The 22,237-nt window shown below is 45.1% G+C and overlaps 1 protein-coding gene across 4 annotated transcripts in view; it reads left to right on the forward strand.

Annotated features, from left to right (window-relative positions):
• Positions 1-22,237, forward strand: part of GLCE (glucuronic acid epimerase) — a 57,434-nt gene that overhangs the window by 18,628 nt on the left and 16,569 nt on the right. Inside the window, exons 2-3 of one of the 4 annotated variants that reach the window (XM_083412030.1) lie at positions 2,108-2,182; positions 16,779-16,936. The exons of 1 other annotated variant lie outside the window; for it this stretch is intronic. The gene's annotated coding sequence lies outside the window, so the exon portion shown is untranslated. Of the gene's footprint in view, positions 1-2,107; positions 2,183-15,928; positions 16,016-16,778; positions 16,937-22,237 lie in introns of those variants that run through there. 2 more of the 4 variants (XM_083412032.1, XM_083412029.1) reach the window with 2 other exon arrangements.

Genomic DNA, 22,237 nt, shown 5'->3' on the forward strand with positions numbered 1-22,237 from the left:
TTTGATTCTAGTTGATTGGAGTCATCTAGCTCAGTATTGTCAACTCTGGCTGGCAGCAACTCTCCAGGGTTTCAGACAAGGTTCTCTCGCATTTCCCTACCTGGAGATGCCAGGGAACGTTTTGCATGCAATGCAGGCACTCTAGGACTGAGGTCGTCCCCCCAACCAAAAGGGGGGGGGGAAGCCTTCAGGTGGGGAATATCTGTGGCCCTCCAGAGGTTTTTAGACTCCTACCATTCGCGGCCAACCAGACTAGTGGTCAGCAATGCTGGAAGTTGGAGTCCATCACTATCTGGAGGGCCACAGATTAGCTATGGAATTCAGGTAATCTTGGCTTAAGGTGTCTTTTTTGGGGGATGGTAGCAATTGATGATGTGCTTCTCTAGTGATGAATTTTTCACTGAAAGCTAAAGATGGTTGAAAGAATGGGAGCGTGTTGGGGGAATGCTTTCTTAGGCAATGGAAAGAGGATGTTTTTTTAAAAAAAATAACATCAATCACAATTGTGTGTCTTTGGGGAAGATGTTATACTGCTGGGCTGTAATCATTAAAAACCCGCATATCAGTGTTTACAGCAGCTGAAGCCTCTTTTTCCTTGGTTCTGTTTCTCCAAATTATATAAGAAACGCTGTAAAAAAATATACAAAAAACAAACCACCAAACACTTGGTTGTGAGGATTTTTTTATTTTTATTTTAATGGCTGTAGCTTTTTCTTTTCTCCAGCCCTGGAAGAGAAACTTAACAATTTAATGGTGCCTGATGCACTAATAAAGATGCCTGCGTGGTTACGTTTAATCCTTTAAAGAGCAGAAAAGAACACGGAAGTTATCAGCATTCCAAAAGCAAGACACACAGACTTAAATATATGCAAAGCCTCAGAGAGGCTGGAGAAATGTACTGTGTTGCAGGAAGATCCTGACAGCCCCCTTGCATCTTTTTGCAAAGTGAGATCTGAATTATTAAAGCTGCCTTTGTTTATTAAATTGAGCCTCTAGCAAAAGGGTTAAAGCAGAGAAATGGCACATAGACTTTGACTGTATTGGGCATCGTTTTTAATGGGTGTTACACTTTTTGTGCGTGTGTCTATTACTACCTTAGGGATGTTTCAACAAGATGAGAAGTATGCATTTTGCATATTGGAAAATGGCAGCAATTTTGCCGCCTCGAGTGGGGCAAGATGGTGAAAAAAGACTAAAAAAAAAAAGAGGTTTTGTGAAAAATGTGCGCACACCCATCCAGGTTTTTGGAATGAGGTTAATAAGTGCAAAATGACATTACTGAAAGTTTGTTTTCCAGTTCTGTACTACTTTAGATCATTGGGCTGCCTTCATTTTTCTGTAGTTTCAACACCGGAGCATGGAATTCTCTTTTTTGCAGTCCACTTTGTGACATATAATTTTTCCTCTCTGCTTTGCACACCCCACTTCAGTTTTTTTGCCCTTGTGCCTTGAGAAATATGCAGATGATGGAAAATCTTGGCCATTGCAGGGGCAGAGGAAGGACCTCTCCTTTACTTGGGATCTGCAAACCAAACTTTTTCAGACTCCATCTGTTCCTGTGCTCAGAAGTATAAGAGATGAGGTTAACTTGCTCCAAGAGCAGAGAGAGCTTGGCCCGACAGGCTTGTGTTAGTTTTTTCTTCGGTTTTTAAATCTCTCTTCCCCACCACCCACCCTTTTTTTAAAATAAAAATAAAAACTGTAGACTTTTGAGTGGAACCCTGTAACTGTTTATTTAAAGCAAGAATCCTTTAAATATGGTTGGGGGATTTGAATCCAGTGTCTCCTGAAACGTTTAATGAAAGCCCTGCCTTTTATGACACCACCGGGCAGCTGCTGGGATTAAATCTTCAATTAGGTAGGATTGCGGCAGGCCAAGCAGATTAAACTCCTTTGCAGCTGAAGCAGCTGCCTTGAGGAAATGACATTTATGCGCTTGATCCCTTTTTGAGTTCCCCCGTGTCAAGCCTTGAAACATATCAGCGGGGCTGCCTTTGAGAGCAGAAGGGAGCCGCCGCTGCTGCTGCTGCCGAGGAGGAGGAGTTGCAGACAGCAAAACACACATTCAGGGGATCTTAACTATCTTTATTTATTTTTATTCCCCCAGATGGTTACTGGAAACCTTCTTAAAAGCTTGGATTCAGAGATGCATTAGTGTTTAGAGGCCTCCTTTTGACTTAAGGTAAGATGGTCTTAATCAAATCATCCTCTGGCCGTCTCGGGTTTTTTGTCTGAACTCTCCCCCCCCCCCCCAGCCAGACTGGACTGGAGATGCTCTGAAATCACATAGGATGGCCCCTCCTGCTGCTTGGCATTTAAACAGTTAATGTTCATTCTGTGTTAATAAAACTTTCCAGCTGCTTAGGTCATGTGGAGAAGGAGCTTGTGGTGGAAAGAAGGGCAGGCTGATAATCCACAAGGAGTTATAGTAGTATGATGATACTGTTGAGTTGGGGGTCTGTTGTGCATATAATTCAGAATCGCCTTGTTTGTTCAGTAAGCAGATTTGCAGCAGGGAGGGTGGTAGAGAAGCACGGTTTGCAAAACGACCCCCCCCTTTAACACGTGCTAACTGGTGAAATTGACCGTCTAGGCTAGGTAAACAGCAATTACAGGTATGCTGCAACATGCAATTACTGATTTCCCTCTTGCGACCTGAGAGCCTTCCTGAACCAAACGTGAATCTGCTTGTTCAGTAAGTGTTAACTGTCCCAAATCTCAATTTAATTGCTGCAAGGCTAGCAATGGGATTGCAAGGTAATGTTCCCTTTTAAAAGTTGAAAATTTCGTAGGGCCAAAATTAAACATAACAAAGCATGAAGATTCTTGAAAGCGTATGAACCATTTCTAGAGAATTAGTCGTCTTTGGCAGTTTTTTAACCACAGAGCTTAACTTGAGAGAACTGCTTATAATGGTGCGGAGGAACCTTCCCCACAAGAGTCTAGGAAGCATAATTAAAACACTGAACCTAGGCAGTGTGGTTTCAGATGTCAGTTCAATTCCCTTCCATGTTTATAGCTTAATAGGAGGATGGGGTTGGAAGCAGGAATTAGGACTGACAAAGAAACTCTTTAATCTAATGTCCCATATGATAGCCTTGTCATTTTCTGTTTAAAATCTCCGATGTGTTTATTTTTCTTTTCAAAATAGAATATTATCATTTTTTAACAGGGCATTTTAAATAGTGACCTTGTGTGGGCAGAATCTACGCACTTTCTGTGCCCTGTGAAGCTGTATAGCATTGCCAGATAACTTAAGTTTTTAAATGTTCCAAATTCCTTATTTTCAAAAGGAGAAAAGTGTGATACATTTGTTCATCTTAACTGCTTGGCTAAAAAAGGAAGGTAATGAAGTTTTTTCCTTGAAAAACAGTAAATCGTTGTTAGAATTAGAATTGTGGTGTTCTTCTGCATTCAATACCTGAACAATTCAGCCAGTATTTTGGAATTTTTCATCAGCTACTTGCTATGTTCTTTGTGGAAGAATCTGTTTGGGTTCAGACTTAGCATAGTTCCAAAACATCAACTGATCATGGGCTTCATATTAACCTGCAACAAATGAAGTTCCAGTATGTGTATTTAATCTGCAGACAAGCTCCCCCCTCCCTTCTGCTGTAGGTTTAAAATGCATCCTATAAGTGCATTTTGCAGCCTGCTTATGGAGCCTCAATTCTGAGGTGTCTTTTGTGGATGAAAGTGCTTGCTGATCTGAATTTCGAAGGTTGATGAAATTAAACTGCAGGAGGACTGATGGCAATCTACAGAGCTTTAATGTTATGGCATTATACATATTTAGAAGCGGATTGGATTGAATCCCACTGAGGGAGAGCAGTCTTATTCATAGACCCCTGTCCTGGGCATGCTTTTTTTAAATAAAAAAGCCTGATGGATATGCTCAACATTATGATGAACGTGTTGCTTGCTGAAAATCATTTTGCTGTCAAAAGTACCATATCAGAGACTTGATTGCCTTAAGTGTAGTCTTGCGGGGCTTCTTTGAGGGTGGGGGAAAGAGAGAGGGGAGGGGAGGGATGATTGCAAAATCGCAATGCTTTGTGTAAACTGTTCTTGCCTTCATGAATTATTCATTTAACCCCCACCCCGAAGCATCAGACTGCTTGCTATATTGCAGAATTTAATATATCTTAAGTGACACTGAATTTGTTAATATGGTGAAGGACGAGAACACGGGCTAGTTAAAAATATCTGTGCCCAGCATGCAGCAGCAGGGAAGAAGGGGTTGTTGACTTGAACTGAAAAGGGTATAAATATGTACTATATATGTGTGTATGATATATCTGCATGCCTAATATTTTTGCCACAAGCAAAAGGATAGATTGGGTGTTGTTCTTGAAAGCTTTGAGCAGACAACTTGGATGGCTTTAAAAGAGGGTTGGAGAGATTCATGGGAAGAGAAGGCTATCCATGATTATGATTACTAGCCACAATGCTCTGCATCTATGATCAGAAGGGTTGTGCCTCTGAATACCACTTGCTGGGAACTGCAGGTGGACAGAGTGCTGTTTGACTCATGACTTTCCAAAGGCATCTGGGTGGCCACTGTGAGAACAGGATGCTGGACTAGAAGGGCCTCTTTTAGCCTCGTCTTAGGCAAGGCCAGTGCTTCAGTGAGGCGAGGTGAATAAATTTGCCTCAGGTGGCAGATCCCATCCCTGCTGTTGTGCCGTTGCCAGCTCTGCCAGGACTTTACCTGTGCCACAGATCCCTTGCCCTCACTGCTGCTGCAGAGCCCCCGCGCTGGCATGGCAGCTACGTGAGCACAGCTGTGGGCAAGGGTGCAATTGTAGCTACAGGGCTGGCAGCAGGGAGGGAGCCCGGATCTACAGGATGAGGGGGCTGGTGGGGCATTTTGCCTGCACTGTGAAGGCACCCCAGGCTGTCCCTGGTCTTATGTGATGGTACAAGTGCTTGATGGATTGGGGGGGGGGGTCAGCACTGTCCCCATCAATGTGGTCAGACCACACCTGGAATACTGTGTCCAGTTCTGGATGCCACAGTTTAAGAAGGATATTGACAAGCTGGAACGTGTGCAAATGAGGGTAAGAAGATCACAGGTCTGGAAACCAAGCCATATGAGGAACGGTGGAAGGAGCTGGGTATGTTTAGCCTGGAGAAGAGGAGACTGAGAGGAGATAGGATACCCATTTTCAAATACAGTGGTACCTCGGGTTAAGTACTTAATTCTTTCCAGAGGTCCGTTCTTAACCTGAAACTGTTCTTAACCTGAAGCACCACTTTAGCTAATGGGGCCTCCCGCTGCTGCTGTGCCGCCCCCGCACGATTTCTGTTCTCATCCTGAAGCAAAGTTATTAACCCAAGGTACTATTTCTGGGTTAGTCGAGTCTGTAACCTGAAGCGTATGTAACCAGCAGCGTATGTAACCTGAGGTACCACTGTATATCAAGGGCTTTCAAATGGAAGAGGGAACAATCTTGTTTTCTCCTACTCTGGAGGGTAGGACTCAAACCAATGGCTTCCAAGATTTCAACGAAACATCAGGAAGAACTTTCTGACAGTAAGAGTTGTTTGACAGTGGAATAGGCTCCCTTGGGAGGTTGTGGACTCTCCTTCACTGGATGTTTTTAAGCAGAGGCTGGGTGGCCACCTGTCCTGGGTGTTTTAGGTGAGATTCCTGCATTGCAAGGGGTTGGACTAGATGACCCTATATGATCCTGTGTTTTCAGAGTACCACGCCCCCCAACCTTGATGTTGTGTCCAAGTGCTCGGAAATGGGTCTCCTTGCCTCTTGGGTGCCTTCATGTTGCAGCTGCTACAGTCAGCCAGAGGCTTCTCATGGCTTGGGGTGCCATTCACAGACTTCTGTATCAAATGGGGCTTTGGAAACAAGCAGCAGTTGATATGCCAGCTTGTACCTCGTCATTAGAATTGCCACTGGAGGGAAGGTTATCAAATGACGTTTCTTCTGCCCCCAAATGCGCGGTGAAGAATCTTCACTGGATGTTTTTAGTTCTAGTTGCATTTCAGTGGTTAATCCACACTTTCCTGTGCACTGTGAAATCCATGCTTCGCTTAGGCTTGTGTGCAAGGGATGTCTAAATCCCTTCCAATTGGCTCCAAAGCCCGGAACGTCCTGTGGGTGGGGCGGCCGGGTTGGCGCTTGACCTGTTTGATCCCATTTTGGAGTTCCGAGATTCCAATCTTGGTGTCCCAATTAAAAATAGATTTATTGGAAGAATCTATTAGCATTGGTGGCATCAGTTTCTAAATAAGCTCGCCCACCTGTCACAAGAGCCAAGCAGACTGGTAACTGGGGAGTTGGCCTGGGTAGGGAGGCTGTTTCACCAGGGAAAGCTGTGCTCTGAGTCGGGTGGCTAAGGGGTGGGAGTCCAGCACAATCCTCCTTAAAAGGGAAGGATTTCGCAAAGATAGGAATCTAGGAAGCTGCCTTATTCCAACTCATGTCAGTGATTCATCAGATCTGTCTTATATCCGTGGTTCCCATGTGAGCAGTACTGACCCACAGGGATCACCCAGAGAGGTATGAAAAAGCAAGTGGGCAGCAGGGGGGCTCTGGAGGTGTGACCCTCTTAGTGCATTGTTCACTTTTTTACAATTGACCAAGCTAGAGCCTAGAGCAAAACACCTCCCTTGCTTCATATTTAAAGTTTTAGTGCTGTTGGCAATATCCAAGCTACAGTGTTTCCTTTGGTCCCATTTGTTTCCATTCACAATTCTGAGTTTGTTGCAACTCACAGCGAGGTCACAAGATAGGGTAGTGGAGGAAGAACTAATTGAGCTACAAAATGACATTGAGCTGAAGCCAAGGTTTAAGAGTTTTGGTTGCAGATGGGGAATTTCTGAATGCCATCCCGCACTATGGTCAGCGATTAAGACGCTCCTTGTTGTATTTCCACCATCATATTTGATGAAATGTGGTTTTCATGTGGTCATCCGACTTCTCTTCAAGCAAAGAAATCAGCTGCCAATTACTAAACATGGTGATTTAAGACTCCTGCTAAGTTACTTTAAACCAGACGCTTTATCACTTCAACAAGCCAATCCTGGACATTAAGAATTTACTGAAGTAGTTACTAAATGTGGTATCTAAGATTCTTGCTAAATAACAATCAGACTTGGAAATGCTGGTATCAATTGATCAAGTTCATCAGTTTTGCTGAATTAAGTAAACCAAATACTTTCAACTGGATTTTAAATAAATGTGCAATTAATTGTTAGTGTTCTGAATGGTATTGTGTTATTATCTTCTTAATGGATTGTGCCAAACACTATTATGAATGATGTTTTCATAGCGAAGGGCAGGAGCTGTTTATGGAACCAAGGGTGACGGGGTTGCCATTAACAGTTTGGGAACCACTGGTCTACACTAAAGGACAGCAGCTTTTCAAGATTTTGGGCAGGAAGCATTCTTACCCCTACCTGTTGACGCTGGAGATTGAAGCTCTGCCACTGAGCTGCAGCCAGATGCAGAGGGGGAGAATAGATAGGTGCAGGTGAAACAGTATTGGCGATGTCTGAACAAGCAGAGGCCAAGGAGTTAGCTGTGTGCCAAGAGGAAGTGTGTTGTATGGAGCAAAAGCAATTGGCAGTTGTCAGCCCCATCTGCCCTATAAATTTAAACCAGCATCATACCACTCTAAACAGCCATGGCTTCCCCCTATATAGAATCCTGGGAACTGTAGTTTGCTAAAGATGCTTAGAGTTGTTGTGAAGCCCCTGTTCCCCTCACAAGAGTGACAATTCCCGGAGTGGTTTAACAATCAGTCCTCTTCCCCAGAAAACTCTTGAGAACTGGGAAGGGGGAATAGTGCCCTGCTAACAACTCTCAGAATAAGATAGTCCAGAGAATTGCAGAGCTGAGGCTCATATCTGTGAGCTCAGCTTCCGTTTCCAGCAACCCCTCACTCTTCTTCTCACTTTCCTCTTCCTACATTGTGGAATTCCTGCTTCTCTCTCTGCCACACTCTTAAAAAACTGTTGTTTCTTCTCCAGGCTTGCAGATCGACTCTTTGCAAACGGCTTAGAACACATCACTCATTTTCTTTCCTTCGGCATAAAAAACAAGTCTAAGCAAGACTGTTCCAACATGTGTGCCTGGAAATTTCCACAGAGACTAACTCGTTGTCTTGCCTCATGGCTTTGGCTCAGCAGTTTCCCTGGGAAGGTGGGAGCCTGTCTGGATTTGCAGGGGCAGCGTCCAGGCTGACGCTCCTCCTGCAGTTCTTCTGCAAACTGCCACGCCGCTATATTTCTGGAATGAGAGAGATTCTTAGCACAAAGAGCCTGAAAAGAGCAGTATTTGAATTGGGGTGGGGAATCCTGTCTTGGTAATGTAAGGCAGCGCTGCTTCTCTGAGATGAATGGAAGCTCTTGCCGTTAGTCAGAGACTGGTGTTAGGACCGGAGTCCTGTGCATTATCAGCCCAGATAATGGGGGCACCTAATAGTTCAGGCGCTTATAAGAATGGAGGCCCTGTTGTAATGCTGTAGAATTTCAAAGGAAATTCACTGAACCTATTAGGAAAGACCAAACATTTGCTATGGTGGTGGTCCTATATGGAAAGACCAAAGGTTCGCCCACACATAGCTTTGGCGGTGATGGTTCCTAAAACCAAGGGGAGAGGAGGGAGGGAGAACCAACTGATGAAAAGCTCCCTTGGCTGGAGGCTATTATTAACTTTCTGCATAGCAGCCTTTTGCAGGTTCGTTGTCACTTGTCGGAAGGCAGGACACATTTTGAAAGCAGCTCTGCTAATATTAACTCCCCAACCCCAATATCATTTCAAGGCTGGCTCTTCAAAGTAGTTTTTTCCCCCCTGGTACATTATGAAAAGAAAATATTTATGTATTTATGCTTTCTGAGTTGTCAGCAACTCTCCCTATACAGTTCTTTTTTCTTTTCTTTTTTTACAATCAGCATTTTTCTCTTTTGCAAAGGTCATCCAGGCCGGCATATTTATTCACACTTCCCTGAGGACTTGAAACTTATCTTCCCCGTTTTGGAAAATCTAGTTTGTTTTGCTGGACCAAGCAAAGCTCAAGCCAAATCCTTCATCTTCCATAGGAGTTCCCATTGACTCCCAAGTGCAAGCAGGTGGTGGTGTTCAGCATTTCAGTTATTTGTACATACATAGCATAATTTTTGTACCACGCCCTTTCTGGGATACAATCACAGATGGCCTAAAAATACTTTTAAAAATTAAAATAAAGCAGCTGCACAAATAACCATAGTTAAAACATATCAGATGCCATTGAACAATCTCATAGCAGAAGCAGCAGCAGAAGCAGTAGCAGAAACTATACTGGAACTGCCGACGTTCTGTTTGGTAGACAGGAGCTGGCTTCTCTCTCTCTTAGGAACATAACGTGAGGTTGGCTGCTAGATGATGGGAAGTTTTGCTTCTGCACATGAGTTTGACAAACCGTTTTGAGCTGAAGCATTCCGTGCTCACCCACCCTAGAATGTTCAGTTCATATTGAGTTCATGAAACATTGTATCCTGACCTGTTCTTAATGCATGGTTGACCACATCTATGAATGCGATGGTTATGCCCTTTTTGCTATATCAATCAATAGTTTAATAAGAAGTATATCAATCTTTAGTGATAGTTTAATAGGGAGGTTTTCATACCTGTCCAACTCTGTGTTCCTTTCCCAACCTTTAATCTATTGATGATTAATGCCTATATGCAACCCTTGCGTATGATTTTTGTTAACCAATCAGCAACAAGCACATACGTGGCAATGCTGTAATATTCAATAAAATGGACTCTCCGAGACATGCTCGAGAGATGCCTCCCGTATGACACTTGTCACTCGTCTGTCGTTTATTTCAACCCAACAGACCAATGGCCCATTTAGTCCAGCACCCTGTTCTCAGAGGCCAACCAGATGCCCCAATGGGAAACCCACAAGCAGGACCTGAGTGCAAGGGCCGTCTCCTCTCCTGTGGTTTCCAGCAATTAGTATTCAGAAGCATTGCTGTCTCCAGCTATGGAGGCAGAGCATAGCCATTGTGGCTAGCAGCAGCCTTTGATAGCCGTCTCCTCTGGGAATTTGCCCAATCCTCTTTCAAAGCCGTCCAAATTGGTGGCCATTGCTGCCTCCTGCAGGAGTGAGTTCCATAGTTTAACTGTGAGTTGCATGATGAAGTCCTTTCTTTTATCCTTTCTGAATCTCCAGCTTCACTGGATGTCTCTGAGTTCTGGTGTTATTTGGAGGCAGGGGAACCTTGCCTTCCTCCACTTTCTCCATGCTGTGCATAATTTTACAAACTTCTGCCGTGTCTCCTCTTCTCAAATGAACAAGTCCCAGTCGCTGTAACCTTTCTTCGTAGGGGAGTGACTTCATCTCCTGGATCATTTAGGTCTCCCTTTTCTGAACTTCCTCCTCCTCCTGCATGCCTCCTGCCACAGAGATCTGCCTGCGGCTCTGCGGTTTGAGCCTCGCCCACAACAATCTGAGCTCCAAAGGGCTTGTTCTCGGCAAGCGGTTAAACTTTAAACTGCTAAATTTTAATGCTCCCTGATTCTTTTCAGCTGCACAGAGGAGCTGTTCCTGCAAAGTCTGGGTGTGGTCAGCGGGTTGGAGCTCAGCTTACTCCACCTAGTTCTGTGCACCTAGTCATGGCTGTGCTAATGTAGAGTTCATGACTAAATCCTCCTTTTAACCAGTTGGCAGCTGATCAAGACTCCCCTCTCTCTCTCTCTCTCTCTCTCTCTCTCTCTCTCTGTGTGTGTGTGTGTGTCCCAACCCTTGCTTCATTTCAAAGTTATTTCTGGAAGTAGTCCTTCGGCGTTTGCATAACTCCATGTGTGTCGCTCATGGGCATATTTGCTAAATGGCGAGGCAAGCCTCTTTACTAACTTTCTTAGCTGGAGGAGTTTTAATTAAAAAGCTGCACACAGTGATGGATATGGTGCGTGCACGATGGATAAACTCTTGTATAATTTCTGAGAAGTTTTCGGGCTCTCCTGCCAACAGGCGCATTTATAATTTCCCTCTTTCTTTCTTTTTTGCCCAAAGTAATATTTATGTGATCAAGATTACAGATGGAGACGTCACCTTGTCTGTTCCAGCACATATTTTTGCATGTATTTTTGTTAGGCTAATGATGCTCTTACGGGGGTCTATAGAGCGGTCGTTAGGCATTGGTTTCTGACGAGCTTGCAATCCCCTCCAAGCTTGCAAATCGATGAGCACTAAATACAGTGCAACACTTTGCCTCCTCCAGGGGAAAAGGGCAGCAGGCTTAGAAGTGATCAGGTTAGCTCTTTTTCTTTTTTGCCAGTAAGCAGTGGTAGTCAGGAGCAGGGTGCCAGTTGTTCTGGGAAGAGGCATCGTACTGTGAGCAAGTGTGTTGGCACAAGCTCTCGAGTTCTTCCTCCCCTCTGCATCATTTAATATAGATAATCCACAAGACGAATAAAACTACCTTCTTTCATTGACAGAAAACCTACCTTAGCTTGGCACTGATCTTGGCGGATGCAAGTGGGTGGGACGTGCTGTGTAATAGGGAGGGGCACGCCTGGATTTTGCTTTTTCTCCACCATTTTGCCAGTCCTAAGTTCAATTCTCCATACTGCCACATCAGTTTGCATTAAAAAAAACAACACAAAAATTCATCAGTGCCAATTTTCCCGAGTAGAATTTCCCTATCAACATTTCAGTGCAGATTATCCTAATAATTTTTTTACATGCAGTTTTGCCTAATATTCGCATTTCCACCCAAACATTTTTGCATGTTATTTTCACTAATATTTGCATTTTGTGCGCAGTTTCCCCCCAATTTATTTGCATCTTTGAACTATATTGAATAAAAATTGAAAGTGTGAATTCTGAAGGATGGCTGTGTTTATGTTTGCATAGTTTCAGAAAATGTGAGTGCAGACTGAATCTGGGTTTTTTTTCTCCCATCTTTACAATGTAACAGAAGCATTCATTGACAAATAGCACTCAATCTCTTTCAAGTGGAGTTCCCACAGGTGTCAGAGATGCTGGAGAAGGGCCATACAGTAGCACAGAGCATCTGCTTTGCATGCAGAATGTCCCCAGTGTCTCCAGGTAGGGCTGGGAGAGCCCTTGCCTAAAACTCTGGAGCGCTGCTGCCAGTCAGTGTAGACAGTACTGAGCTAGATGGACTAGTGGCCTGACTCGGTAAAAAACAGCCTCCTGCGTTCTACATTAGCCTCGGCACCTTAACCTACGTGAACTCTTGCCTACTGTATCATTTACGGAATTTCTGTACAGTGGTACCTCTGGTTACATACGCTTCAGGTTACATACTCCGCTAACCCAGAAATAGTGCTTCAGGTTAAGAACTTTGCTTCAGGATGAGAACAGAAATTGTGCTCCGGCGGTGCGGCGGCAGCAGGAGGCCCCATTAACTAAAGTGGTGCTTCAGGTTAAGAACAGTTTCAGGTTAAGAAAGGACCTCCGGAACGATCGTGATTTTATTGCAATGATTTAAAATGGTTAGGAGGTTGGGAAGGCACTCACACCAAAAAATTACGGCGGATGCCCATACCTTTCTCCACCCTTGAGGTGTGTGAATACTCAGTGGTCATCCAGGAGTAACTGAATGCCTACCATCTGTTTCAGCACCTTGCCCTAAAAAGAGGATATTGGGATCCTCGCGAAATCTTCTGGGTCTAGAGATGGTTTTTTCAAGGTATGGTCTCCCGGCGCCCCCTGCTTCAAGGTACCTGGGACCCCACCATCCCTCCCATTTTAGCAGAGACTCCTGGACCAGATCTTATACCACTCCATCCCTGCCCAGCGAAATAAAGCAAGCCACGATTTACAAGGTTCTTTATATTGGCTGTTAGTATGTATTTAGAATTCTTAAACAGCTACAGTATTTAAAAAGATCTGTGGGCTATGCTGCCTGGCAAAGAGAGACAGCTCTTGGATGCTCTGCCTTATTACTAATTTCTGGATGTATTGGCCTATAACGGATAGTGGTAATTATTTGCAAGTTCCAGCGGTATGAATTATAGCAGCTCTTTTTATTAAAATGACACTTCAGTCATGAAAAATAATCATTCCATTGCTGGTGGAAAATTGGGAACGCTTTTAATTGTTCCCGAAACCTCTGCGATTACTGCAGAAGCAAATCTCACCGTAATGTAAAAATCAATAAAAATAATGCAATTTGTATCTGAGCGGAGTGCTTTAAGAATTCTTGATGCGCAGAGCACTTACACACGATCTAGCAGCCACGGGGCTCTGAATTAAGCGAAATCCATGGGCTTTGGAGGAAAAGGGGACCTGAAATGTATCAATTCTTACAGCAGTTATCTTTCTCATGCCTCTTATCCGCCCCCCCCCGCCAAAAAAATACTTTTAAAAAAAACAACACCTCCCAGTGTGCAAACAGTGTAAAGAAGTCTGCAGAAAGAGATAATTAAATGCATTGGCATGAAACCGTGGATTATTTTTCTTTTAAAAGATTGGCTTGCTTAGGCTTCGTAACTCTTCCTTCTCCAAAATCCTCACGACGGGTAACAGTGCCTAAAAGGAGGTTTTAAAACATCAGATTTGAAAATTAACCAGACCGTAATAACAAATTGACCGGGTGGTTTTAGCTCACCCGCTAAAAGTATTTTGGAGAGGATGTTACAAATTCTTCTCCTACAGTATATTTTCAGGGATGCTTACAGCCCTGTAATGTAGCCTACTATTATCCCCATCCTTCAGGGTGGTAGGAGGATGCAGTTGGGAGGCAAGCCCTGTTCAAATGACCACACTTTCCCTCTAACCCCTATGGGGTGGGACACAAGATTGCCCCCATCAGTGCAATGTCAGAAAGTGTAGAGCTGCTTGTGTGTAGTGCCTCCCCATTTTCTGAAATTGTACCAAATGTGCAGGTGTTGTGAATGGGCCAGAAAGGTGCTGCCTTGCTTCCTTCTCCCCCCCCCCCCTTCACCAACAACATGCAAGCAGTCCTTGGCTGCATCAATGGCAGTCTAGTGTCCAGATCAAGGGAAGTAATGGTTTCCCTCTATTCCACCTTGGTTGGACTACATCTGGAATGCCGTGTCCAGTTTTGCGTGCTGCAGTTTATTGATAAGCTGGAACGTGCGCAGAGAAGGCTGACTATAAAAGGGGTCTGGAAGGCAAGCCTTTCTGACGGTAAGACCTGTTCCCTTGGAAGGTGGTGGATTCCTCTCCATTGGCAGTTTCTAAACAGAGACTGGCTGGTCATCTATCAGGGCTTCTTTAGTTGTGATTCCTGCATTGCAGGGGCTTGGACTAGATGGACCTTTCTGGTCCCTTCCACTCAACAATCCTATGATTCTGTGCTTTGTCTCCAAAGCCACTCACAGACTGCTGGTGCTGGCAAAGGGATCTGATTGTGATTTTATTGGTATAGCACACAGGTGATTTCAGGAAGTATCCAGCAAAGTACAACCGTTCTCAAATGTAATCCATCCCGGAAGTCAATTCGACTTCTGAAATGTTCGAAAACCAAGGTGTGGCTTCTGATTGGCTGCAGGAGCTTCCTGCACTCAAACAGGATCTGCGTCAGACATTCAGCTTCCGAAAAACGTTCAAAAACTAGAACACTTACCTCTGGGTTTTCGGCATTTGAGAACCAAGGTCCGACTGTACCTCTGTTAGCACAAACATTTTTGCTTATATAGCGGAGCCGCCTCTCCTCTCCCTGTGTGCCCTTCCTCAGATTTGTTGGTGGGACAACCTAGCACAGATTTTGAGGTTGTGCAGCAAGAAAGAAGGGGGCATTCCTTTGTGCTAACAGAACTACTTCTGTGGGATCCTGCCCTTCTTAATCTCCACTTTATTATTTTGTTACTTAATGCATTGATATCCCACCACTGTCTCCAAGGAGCTCAAGGCTGTGTGCATGGTTCTCCCCCTCCTCATTTAATCCCCACGACAACCCTGTGAGGTCGGTCGACTGAGAGGCAGTGAATGACCCAGGGTCACCCAGTGAGCTTTGTGGCCAAGGGGGGATTTGAACCTTGGTCTCTCCCTGGTCTTGCTCCAGCCCTCTAATCGCTACAACACAGTGGCTCTCACGCTTGCACAGCTGTGGGTGGGGAGGTACTGTGCCTTGATGGCAGAGTACAGGATTTGTACAGAGAATGTCCCAGGCAAAATTGTCTACATTGCTAGCAGGGGAAGACTTTGCTCAAGACCCCGGGAGAGAGCCGATCCTGTTCTGACTCAGGAGGGATTTGCATGTGAAAGGTCTGAAGCTTGCTCCACAGCATCTCCAGGTAGACCTGCCAAAGCCCCTTTTCTGAAACCCTGAAGAGCAGCCACCACTCAGTGTAGACCATGGGTAGGCAAACTAAGGCCTGGGGGCCAGATTCGGCCCAATTGCCTTCTAAATCCGGACGGTCTGAGAATCAGCATGTTTTTACATGAGTAGAATGTGTGCTTTTATTTAAAATGCATCTCTGGGTTATTTGTGGAGCATAGGAATTCATTTTTTCCTCCAAAATATAATCTGCCTCCCACAATGTCTGAGGGACAGTGAACCGGCCCCCTGCTGAAAACATTTGCTGACCCCTGCTGTAGACAGTACTGAGCTAGGTGAACAGAGATTCAGTAGAAGGCAGCTTCATCGGAATGTCATTTTTCAGCGGATTTCAGAGCAGCCCTTAATGCTGGAGGTTTGCAGGACCAGCTGCTCTTCAAGGAGTTTGTCTCCCCATCTCTCTCCAATGGCAATGGAGATTCCCACAATGGAGGTGACTCCACCCTGTAGTTTACTCATTCTTAGGAGGCTTCTGTAACCTCAGGCACAGGGGGCTGGTTATTGATTGCTTTTGATGCCTGTCTCTCCCTCCCCCACCCCCCCAAACTCAAATGCAGCAGGATGTGCTGCAGTATCACAGCTGAGCATCTTTTGAGCAGCCTGTAAACAAGCCTTTTGTTTCCAGAGATTTCCAGGCAACTTCAAGGTTAAGATATTGAGCTGCTAAGTAACTCCCACACATTCGATAAATGCCACCTGTAATATTCCTGGAGGCAGGCTGGAATCTCCGGTAATGTATTCATTCCCCTTCCTTTCTGTTTAAGTGACAGCTGTCATTACAGGGTGCGTGTGCCCATCCCAAGCAAGCCCATTCGTTGAGGTTACCTGAGGCCACGATGCTAATCCCCCCCCCCCCCCAAGCGGCTGGCTGTTGCTCCTTGAGTAATTCTTGGTGCTTTGGCAGCTGCTGCAGAGAGAACGTGGTGGCCTTATTGTTTGCAAGTGACTAGATGTGCATGGAGGTGTTTAGAGCAGAATGTAAGAAGAGCCCTGCTGGGTCAGGCCAGTAGCCCATCTGGTCCAGCATCATACTGGCCAACCAGATGCCCCAATGGGAAGCCCACAAGCAGGACTCGGGTACAAGAGCCCTCTCCCCTCCTTTTGGTTTCCAGCAACTGGTATTCAGGGGCATTGCTGCCTCCCAGCTGTGGAGGCAGAGCATAGCCATCCTGGCTAGTAGCCATTGATTGCCTTCTCCCCCTGAATTTACTCAATCCTCTTTTAGAGCCAGCCAAGTTGGTGGTCCCTGTGTGATTGAGTTCCATCATTTAACTCTATACTACATGAAGGGCTTTCTCTTTTTTGATCTGTCCTGAATCTTCATTCAGCTTCAAGTTCCAGCGTTATGAGAGCATTATGAGAGGAGAAAATCTTTTCTCTATCCACTCTATCCACTTTCTCTGTGCAGTGCATATTTTTAATAAATTTCTTGCATGTTGCCTCTTGCCCTTTTTGCATGCAAAAGTCCCCAGCGCTGCAACCTTTCTTCACAGGGAAGTTTCTCCACCCCCTTGATCGTGTTGGCTGCCCTTTCCTGAACCTTTTCCAACTCTACAATATCCTTTTTGAGGTGTGGCGAAAGGAATTTCTCCCATCAGCTGTTTAGATAAACCTGGAATGAAGCCAGCTGAAGAGGAACCTACATCAATGTGCAATGCCCTCGAGATGTTTTGGTTTACCATTCCTGTCACCCCAGCTGCCCCACGGGTTGGGGGGCTTGCATCTGAGCTCCCTCAATGGGCTATTTTGGCAGGCGAATGGAACACCCTACTCCTCAGTCACATGATGTCATGGCGACGCCCCCTTGGGTTCCACCTTGAAAGGCAGGTGACATGGTATACATTGAAGAAAGCACAGAATAAGCTTTATAAATAGCAATCATAGGTGCAGCTTTGCACCCCTTGGAGGGCAGTTAATGAGGTTTACCAAGGCGGCTGTTTGGGGACTTGCGCCTGGTCTATAAATAGGGGTACAGCGAAGCTGACGAAACAGCGTTAAGGTCTTTCATCTGTTGCGGAGACTTCCTTCATCAATCTCCGAAGCAACAATGTGGTGCTTTGCTGGCTTCAAGGGGGCCTCGTAATGCATTTGCAAGCAGCTGGCAGAGTTTGGCGTTCTTGTTTGTGCCATTAGCAAAAGGGGGTGGGGGGCTTAATAGTCTAATCCATCTGGAGAGCAAGTAGATTTATTAGGCTCCACACTAAATGGGCTCATAATTACGACAGCCATTTCCGCTCACTCCCATTTCCCACCCCCACCCCCCAGGACACGATCCAACGTGGTTCAGAATCTCACAGCAAGGAGAAAATTGCACATACTTTGCAATTATGACAAGGATTAGAACCTCCAGCCACTTTTTATATGATTTGGCATTTTTTTTTTAATGACACATACAACAGAGCCATCATTTTCAAGGCAGCCCTGGCAAATCTGGAACCATATTTGCTAACCAGATAACATTTATACTGTATTCTTTACTTGAACTTTGTTCTTTTAACCTATGTGCAACTGCACTCATTCTGTGCGCTTATAGTTTTGTTTTTCATCTTTTAATTTTCACCTGTTGTTATCCCTGTCCTCTTCTGTTTTCTATACGTTATAAAACGAAATAAGAAAAACTTACAAACATAAATAAATAAATAAATCTCACAGCATGTTAGATAGGCAGTTCAAAGAAAGTCTCCCATTTGTCTGAATACTTTGTGGCTCTGTCTGCACAGAGGTCCAGTGTTTTGAGTTGGGCACCCCCGATTTGCACATTGTGTTTCTCAAGGTGACTGTATTCTAGCTGTGGTGGTTTGGAATTGTTCACGTTCAGTTTTAGCAATAGCTCAAACCGTCTATACTCTGGGAAAAGAGCATTTCAATAGCATTGCAGATTTTTAATTTTTTTTTAAGATGCCTCAGACGGGAGTTGGCAACATTTCACTGCCCCTGAATTTATACACCTCGGGCCTAATGTCTGTTGGAGTGCGATCTTAGTGCAGTGTTAATGTGTCCCATGCTGGCTCTGTGTATGTGAATGAATGAATGGGCTCGAAATGGGCATTCAGCAGAGTGCTTTGACAGAGCAGGTGGAGGTTTGCCAGAGGAGCAAAATGGGTCTACCTGGGAGGAGGGAATTTTTTGCTGTGAAAAAGGGTTGGGCAGTTTTGCATCTTATGCAAGGGCTCCGTTCCCAGGGTTCTGCATATATGTAAAAATTTGTATAATCAAACCGCTCCTGGGAAGCATCCCTTGCCTTCTGGAGCCAGCCACTGAGTGGGCCTTCCCCCCCCCCCCCAAGCAAGGCAGAGAGTTTAAAAGTTCCCTTTTTCTTTCTTTTTTTGCACTGGGTAGCCCTGGCACAAAAATAGCTTTTAAGCTTTCTGCCTCGCTTGCATTTAACTTGCAGAATTTCAGCCCGCCTTCCACCACATGTGGTTGAAAGTGCGCAAGTTAAATGCATGTTAGAGGCGATCGTACTGTACTCTGTTTCTGGCAAAGCAGTCTCAGTTCAGTCTTAGATCTATGGTCCCGTTTGCCAACCTTCTGCCGCCCAGATGTTTAGGACTACAACTCCTAGCAGCGCCAGCATCAACGGAGTGTGCTGGCTGGGGCGGGGGAGCTGATGAGAGTTGCAGTCCAAAACATCTGGAGGGCACCAGGTTGGGGAAGTGGCATGTTCCAGTTCAGTTTTCTGAGGTTAGTCCTTCCACACTGAGTGGCAGGCACACCAGCCCTGGTCACATTTCTCTTCCTGCAGCCCCTTCTGTGCCCATCAGTCCGTCCCCACAGCTTGCGAAAAGAGACCAGAGATGTTGGTCTTCTTGGGTTTCCTAGCCTTTAGCAGAGGCAGCCATGAGGTTTGGAGAAAGCAAAGATTTTTCTGACAAATCGGCATATGACTTTAGGAAGCTGTGTGTATGGCTAGGTCACCAACAACTGAGTCTGGGTACACAGCAAAAAACAACAACACAACCCCAAAGGAAGAAGCCTGAATAAATGTCTCGCCTGCTGCTTGTTGATAACTTGTGATGTAGGGACTCAGTATTGAAATTCACAATGATTTCTATTAAGGGAAAAAAATTCAATATTTGGTAGAGATCTGCTGATGTTTCACTTTTAAATTAGGTGCTCGAAGGGACCTCTTGCTAACGACTGCGTTGGATTGCCATCACAAAATTGCAGAACCATTCCTGGGCACTCTGTCATTCTGCTAAACAACTTATGGGTGTTTCTTTCAAATGCTACACAGATGGAATATGGCTAACAGCCGTAATTAAATAGTAAATCTGTTCTAAAGAGTCAGCCAGCACAGAAAACCCCTACGTAGATTCAATTATCGTAACTCTGTTCATTTGTATTTGTATGGTATTATAACTTTTTTTCTTCCTCCACTGCACAAAGAAAATCAGTGCATTGTTTAAAATTCTGCTCTGGGTCTTTATCAAGTCAAGATGCATTTAAAATGCTAGCTGCAGAAAGATTAAAAGGCAGATTAATTGTAAATAAGCCATTAATTAGGCATTTGCATTCAAATCAGCGTTTTTTTCCTTTCCAGAGAGAAACAGCTGAACACTATTTGGATATTTTAATGCCCCAGGAGTTCATGCGAAATCATTGCATAATCTTGCCTCCTGTCTCAAGCTCTGGGCAAAGCTGCCCCAAAACACTTTGGTACCTGAGGAGGACCGCAAAATAGTGCCCCCCTCCCTACCAGGGAAGAAGGAGGCAGGGAAGAGCTACATCAGGAACAAAGGGACAGAAAAATCTGCTCCTGGGGACGTTGGTCTCACCTTGCCTCATGGGTGGGTTGGTCCCTGCCCTGGGGCACTGCTTCCAGTTAGTGTGAACCAGGTGTGGGGAATGCTTGGCCTGCCTGATGCTGCTGAATTACAATTCCTATCAGCCACACCAAATGTGGCCAGGGATGATGGGTTTTGTAATGCAGCAACCCCCGGGAAGCCAAAGATTCCCTACCTCTGGTGTAGACAGTTCTACTGAGCTAGCATTTCTTTATTGCGTTTATATCCCACCATTTCCTCCAAGGATCTCAAAGGTGGTGTACAAGTTTCCCCACTTCTCATTTAGTCCCCACAACAACCCTGTGAGGTAGGTTGAGATAGCAGTGACCAACCCGAGATCACCAGTTGAGCTTCGTGGCCAAGTGGGGATTTGAACCCTGATCTCCCAAGTCCGGTGCAACACTCTAATCATGATGTTGCATTGGCTCTCTACGTGTGAAAACACAAACACACACACACACGGGAAAAGGACAGGGAGGGAAGAGGAAAAATGCAAACTCAGACACCCATTCTTAAACAGCTATTCTTACAATGACCAGCTGGCACAGTTCAGGGGTAGGAGGTGCCTGATGGTAAGCTGGGCTTTTGGCAGAGCTGATGGAAGGAGCCCTGCATTGTGGTTCTTCCATGATCCAGTTGGAAATAACTTGGGAGCATTTTTGTGTGCTGGGGTAAAATAAGTCCCTTTCTGTACTCGTTTTTTGGGGTTGTTTTTTTTTTAAAGCATCCGTGCATGTTCTAGTTGCTTGGCGAATCCCTTAATACTCAGGCTTGCTGAGAGCAGTGCAGATATTGGGAAGATGAGGAAGGAAATGCTGCTTTGGACGGACCCTCCAAGTGCCAATCACCTGTTCCTAGGGCTTATAAAAACACTGCTTCTGCATGTATCTCTCCTTTGCCAAGCCCTCAGCTTGGTGGCCTCTGTGTTCATTTCAGAGCCAGATTAGACTGGCCCAGATTCTTGAGAGTAAACAAGGGCCTTATCTAGGTGTAGCAGAAATCCCTGATCTTTGCAGTTAAAGGCTGGTTTTTCCCCCCTCCTTGCATCCAAAAGAACATTGTGGTGAGGTGCCTGCAGAAACATAGACTCTTTTGGCTGTTCATTTTGGAAACATTCTTTAACGTCTCCCTTTATTTTTAGCCTTGAGAAGCTGCTCTGGTGTTTTGCACCACCTGAATTGCCTCCAGTGGATCACTGATAGGTAAATAAGGGGAATGGAATATTTTTGCCCGATCCATATAGCACAATGTGATCTGTAGGGGAGCAGAAGAGCTTTACAAGGCGGGGAGCATCTAACATTCATTCTACTCACAGTAGGCCTATTGAAGTTAACAGACCTAAGTTAGGAGCGAGACCCCATCAGCATGTAACACCTCTATTCAGAGATCTGCAGTGGTTACCTGTTGCTACCAAGCCATCTTCAGGGTGTTACTATTAGTATACAAAGCCCTTAACTTGGAGCCAAGATCTCCTTACCCCAGATGGGCTCACTTGACCACTCTGATATGGGGAACTGTCACGGTTCCGGGCACCTCATAATATTGGTTCCGCATTTGTAAGAAACCAATTTTGTTATTGTGGCAGCACAAAGACCTTGGAACTCCCTGCTTGTTGACATCAAGCAAGTGTCTTCATTGCACTCTTTCAGGAAAAACAAGTCTGCAAGTTGATTTTGCAAATGGAGGCTCTGGTTCGGCTATAACCAGGCACATCGCCCAAAGCTAAGTATCTCTATTTCTAAGTTAATTTCTGGTAAATTCAGCATAAAAACCCCCAGAACCCTTGCACAGCTTTTGCTGACCAAACACCTTTGCCTACGATTCTGGCATGGCTGTGACGCGCACACAACCCTGTGATGAACTCATCAATTCAGCTCCCTCGCTCTCTGTCTCTGATATATGCTAAGGAGGGCAATTGCCTCCTTCTTTGAAGTGCTAATGTAATTCTGACAGTGGCCGCACATTGTACAAGCTGTTCACCATCTCATTTGCCATTAAGGATGCAGGAGAATGAGCCTTAAAAAAGAAAGGGAAAAAGCAGGGTGAATTGTCACTGGCGTGGGATGGTGGCAATAAGCCTGGAGTTGTCGGATCTGGAACTAGATGAGAACAGAAAGCCAGCTGCAGCAGTGAAACACAGAGGTGTGGTAGGGGCTCCTCTCCCT

The sequence above is a fragment of the Podarcis tiliguerta genome (genome assembly GCF_965153285.1).
Source record: "Podarcis tiliguerta genome assembly, chromosome: 14".
Classification (NCBI taxonomy): Eukaryota; Metazoa; Chordata; class Lepidosauria; order Squamata; family Lacertidae; genus Podarcis; species Podarcis tiliguerta.